Source organism: Megascapheus bottae, chromosome 22 (genome assembly GCF_031878675.1).
Source record: "Megascapheus bottae isolate mThoBot1 chromosome 22, mThoBot2.hap1, whole genome shotgun sequence".
Taxonomy (NCBI): domain Eukaryota; kingdom Metazoa; phylum Chordata; class Mammalia; order Rodentia; family Geomyidae; genus Megascapheus; species Megascapheus bottae.
The window spans coordinates 16,688,123-16,693,732 of NC_143530.1; the positions used below are offsets into that span (position 1 = coordinate 16,688,123).

Consider the following 5,610-nt stretch of genomic DNA (forward strand, 5'->3'; position numbering starts at 1 on the left):
GATTTACCCAAAAAGAGCTAAACATTTGTACTTCTGAAGGACATGTACATGGGAAGTGTGAATAAATCAAGATTATCCAGGACTACTCACCTGGGTAGACATGGTGCCAGCAAGCTCTGGATCTGTCATGCTGTCCATGGAAAGATTCTTAAATCTACTTGCAAGTTCCAAATCTGTAGAGCATTTATCATAAATTATCACTGATATTCCCATTTTCAATTGCTTTGTCAGAGAGAAGAAAATTTTCTGTAGAATCGTAGTCCCTTTAGTAAGACCGTCCATCATCCTCCACAAAGAGTATACAGTTGATTGGGTCAGAAGTTAACTCAGACTTTATTGGACTTAGATATTTTAACATGAGGATGTAAAGTGAAAATGAAATAGAAACTAAGTTCCTCCTTTGTTTCTGGAATTTCCCAGTTTGCAGTGTCTGCATATGCTCCAAATTCTAAAATATGAATCAGCATGACACTAACTTTTGAAATAGAATCATCTTTCTCTTTCCTTCCTAAAGTTTTCATAGAAAGAAAGCATAATGAAACCTTCCAAATCTATGTACAGAGGCAGGAGGACAGAGGAAGAAAATGGAAATGGAAAGGAGGAGGTGGGTGGGAGTTTGGCCTAGTAGTAGAGTGCTTGCCTAGCATTCACAAAGACCGGGTTTAATTCTTCATTACCACATATATAGAAAAAGCCGGAAATGGTGCTGTGGCTCCAATGGTAGAGCTCAAGCCATGAGGAAAGCCCAAGGACAGTGCTCTGGCCATGAATTCAAGCCCTAGGACTGGTGAAAAAGAAAGAAAGGAGGAGGTAAATGTTGGGAGCCAGAGTATGGAATCAAACTGTCCTTTATTCTGCATCAGATAACCACACAAAGAAGTGAGCTGTCATGTGTAGAGCCATGCCTAGGAACTTCTGAAGCTACATTGTCTATATTGTGAACTCTCTGATCTCTTTGATTTATTGCTTTATTGTTTTATGGCCTTGTCCTGCATAACTGATCTGAGATTTACCATATGAATGTAATTCCTGGCAGTTCCCTGGTTTCAAGAAAAGTATATAAGCCTTGATCTGGAAATAAAGGAGGCTGCAGTCTTAAGCTCACAGCCTTCTTGGGCTGCTGATTGGGCTGTAGTCCTCCGAACCCCATCTGTTTGTCTCTTTTCTATTTTTTTACTAGTCCCTGCCCCCTATTTCAGGAATCCAGGTTTGCTACTGGCTGGCCCCGGCAGGTAAACTTGTTCAATGTACATTGTACTCAAAGTACATTGAGCTCATTTCAAACCCAAGCTCGAAATCATCACAATGAAACTACCTCTGATCTTAATATATTGGAATTCAAGCAACAGAATATAATAAACGCAGTCAACATTGGGGACTTGCGCAAGATTCATGTGGCTCTCCTCATCCAAGTTGTAATTCAAGTCCTTGCATTATGTGTGTTTTTATTCCGTGTAGAATAATCAAAAGTTGGGTTCCCAAACTAGGTGCAATAATGAATCCTACATTTAGAACCCTTTAACACACTTTACCCCACTTCTATGCTGAAGAATGGTCCTTCTACCATTTATGCTATTGCCAAGAAGCAACTTGATACAAAGGAATATAAATAATGATGAACTCAGGCCTAAGATTCAAGGTGAGAATGTCATCATTTTTTTAAAGCAGTGATTGTCTTTGGAATGACTTGGAAGATGGTCTAGATCTATGATATCTAAGCGATTTGCTATTATTGTTGTTGTTGTTATTTTTATTGTCTTTAAATAGTTGTGCAAAGAAGTTTTAATTCCACAACTCACAGTACAAACACACAGCATCCTGACCAATATCATCCCTTCCATCACTGTAGCCCAGCCCTGGGAAATTCTAATTTGGAACAAAAAACAGCAATAAATAAATAAGATCGCACCAACAAAAATGTGTTTTCACAGTGAATAACTCATTTGTAACATGGAATAAGGTGGAAGAAAACACTTGCAAGCCCCCCCCACATATATATATATATATGTATACAAATATATATATATATATATATATGTGGGTGTGTAATTGTTAGTATCCAAACGATCTAGTTAGATACACATATCTTATAGCAGAAAACAAGATGATGCGAATAATGGAAAAGAACCCAAACAGACACTTCTCACATCAGACAGACAATGATCAACAGGAGCAGGAATAGTGCTCAACTTGACTAATTACCACACAAATGGAAATTAAGACAAGAGCACTGCATCGATTCACACTTGGATAAAAACAATAAGCATTCAGCTAATGTACAGAGGAAGAATGACTACATTATCAGAAAGTCCATGAGCCGCTTAAAAATGCTGGAAGTGGAGCTGCGGTGAAAGTGGGTAGACTGCCAGCCCTGAGCAAAGATAACTCAAGGACAGTTCCCAGGTTATGCGTTCAAGTTGGTGAGGTTGTGCTTGCACACACACACACACACACACACACACACCCTCTGGATTGATTTAATTTTTACTACTATACATTAATTGTACAAAGTAAAGGACTTTGTTATCATATTTCCTTATATGCATATAATGTCCTTGATCATATTGACTTCTCTATTATATTTTCTTGTCGCTATTCTTACATCTATATATTCCTTTTTCCCACTCCATCTCCTTACTAGTCCCTTTTACTTTCATGAGCATGGTATTCCATTTTGTTTTCCTTCCGCAGCTCTAATGAATGAGAGAAATATTCAAATAGTCTTTGATAGACTCAGTTATTTCAGTAAATATGATTATCTCCGGTTCTACCCGGTTTTCTTCTTTGTTATACACAAGTACAATTCCATTGTGTATACATATCACACTTTCTATATTCAGAAATCTGTTAATGGGCAGCTGGACTGATTCTGCAATTTAGCTACTGTGAGTTGTGGCACAATAAACACAAGTGTGGGAATACCTCTACAATAAACTGGCTTAATTTGAGTGTATTCACAGAACTGATAGGGCTGGATCACACAGATTTATTGTTTTAATATTCTTGAGAAATTTCCTTCCTGATTTAGTGACTGCAAGTTTGGTTTTGTTTCTGTTTTGAGGCTTAAGCTCAGGGTCAAGAGAAGATATACTATTATGAATCAGGATATGTACCTAAAGTCTCTCAACCATTGTAACTCAAGCAAAAACTGAGATGTACCTGATAGACCATGTAATGACTGTGATCAGAAATGGAAAACTGGTGCCCCAAAGTCACAACTGATAAACTCATGATATTAATATGGCAATAGATACGAATCAAAGGCTGTAACATCTTTTTTGAGTCCTGAGGTTGTTTCTTTTGAAGGAAGGTAAATATTTCTTTGCTACCCTATGTATTTGACACTTATGCTTCATGTATTTTAGTGTGTTTGCAGTTGGCCGGTGGTATTTATTCTTATCAGTACTTTCAGCACTTCTGGAATCAAACAAGGCCACGCAAGAGCCAGGCGAACCCCTTGATGTGTAGAGACTTAGCTTCTCTTACAGATCAGTGTCATTTCATCTGAAATTGAATGCAGATAACAGGTATTGCCTGAACATCTTTTTCATAAATTTGTTCTTATGGACGTTGTTCTCTGGGAGTCTTAGTGCATATTTAGAATGAGTCCCGTGTCAAAAAATCTCTCTGAAGAATAATCAATGAAGTCCATTTGAGGATTCACCACGGTGGAAAATAGTTGGAGGTTCTGCTTTGGTGATGAGCTTAAGCTTGGGGAATTATAAAATTGTTAAGTGGCAACAGCCAGGAGCTGGTGGCTCATGACTTTAATACTCACTACTCAGGCAACTAGGATCTGAAGATCTTGGTTCTGCCAGTGCAGGCAGAAAAGTCCATGAGACACTTATTTCCAATAAATTACACATACAATGCTAGAAGTGCACTGTAGCTAATGTGGTACAATGCTATACACTAGCAAAAGAGGTAAAGGAACCGCACCCCGCCCTGAGTTCAAGCTGCAGGACCAGCAAAAAATGTATAAACAGTGAAAACATTATGGCAATGAATTCGATTGCCACATGAAAGCAAGAAACTGAGGTGGAAAGGGGAGGCATGAAAGAATCTTTCTTGTCAAATTCTTGGACCAAAAGAATCCAATTAAGATTGTTTAGGATGATATTTCTTAAACTCCAAATAAACCTATGATAGAGTAAGACTAAATGAAGGTTAGTGTTCTGATATAATAGAACAGCAAGTCATATCAACTGCTCATGTTTACACTATTAGTTATGGAAGAGTAGGTACATAATGTCAGAAATTTTCAGTGAAAACACCAATATTTGGCAACATTAATATCTCTGATGACCAGAACAAAGGGACTGAGACTGGCATAAGCAAGAACTACCACAATTTTAATAATTATTATTGTGCTGTCAAAGGTCATCATGGAACCTACATAGAAGGATAAAATGAAATCTGCCCAATAAAAGACAAGGAAACAGGCCATGAGAGCAAGGGTACTTCGAGTAGCTCTGATTTCTGGGCTGGAATGGCTTGCAAATCTGGAGCTATGAAGATAGAACATTTGCTTGTGATGTTTATACAAATAGAAAGCCATGTACCCACTACTCCAGCCCATGAGACTCTGAAAGAACACATCCCGAAGAGCCATGAGCAAGAGGAAAAGCCATCTAACTATTTGCATAGATGGTAGCATATAACAGTATCCAAGGTACATTACATGTCCTGATCCATTCATGCTTTTGGTTGCTGTGATGTAACGGAGCAAGTTGGAGCTTATCAGAGAATTTAAAACCTAAAAGAGAAGGAGATAGGGAAGAACTTGCCATGCAGTGCGTGGCTTGAGCTTTCTCCAGTGAGCCGTCCTGGGACTGATGGTGATGGCCTGGAATGTGCTGAGGAGGCAGGTGGTGCAGATAGAAAGGCCTCGAGCCACTCTTTCCACATAGAGTACAAGTTTGCAACCCACATCACTTAGAAAAATTCTGAGATAAAACAACATAGGTATGTCTCTCACCCCTGTGCTGCAAATTATGACTGCATTAGAAAAAGTCAAGTGGATGAGGATAAGGTCTATGGGTTTTCTCTCAGGACCTGTGACAAAAGTGTACGCATGTCTCACAAACACGAGGATGTTCCCCACGATTCCAGGTCCAGTAAGAGAAAGGTAGATTATCCTCTGAATGATGCTTCTCCACGTCATCTCTGGACTTCATGCTCAGCACTAGGAGATACATTTTGAGAAACACAAATGAGTGGAAGGGCATGTTTCAGGTGTCTGGATTGTCTGTGCTTAGGGAAAAGAACAGTTACTGAAATATGTGAATGTTCATAGTTTTTTCCTCCAGAGTCATAGGACAGTATTGTTGGCTATTCTTCATCTTTTCTTGCTTCCTTTATATGGAAGTAAGGATAAATATCATTTGGGCATAAATTACATATGAGTGCCGCCACGTGCCTTTCCAAATGTCTTTCTTTACAACTCTCATGCCTGCAGCTTACATCATGATTGTCTTTACAGACAAGAGTTAAATAAAAGGCAACATCAGTCACTCAACTCCTAATGCATTTTCCTGGGAATCAGCTTAGATGCCTCCTTTCTTCTAATGTGAATACCTAAGCAATTTACTCTCTCTCTCTCATAGGTTT

General features: G+C 38.7%; 1 pseudogene; it reads right to left on the reverse strand.

Annotated features, from left to right (window-relative positions):
- Nucleotides 1-4,261: 4,261 nt before the first annotated feature.
- On the reverse strand, nucleotides 4,262-5,164 carry LOC150048231 (putative vomeronasal receptor-like protein 4; annotated as a pseudogene).
- Between the last annotated feature and the right edge of the window lie 446 nt (nucleotides 5,165-5,610).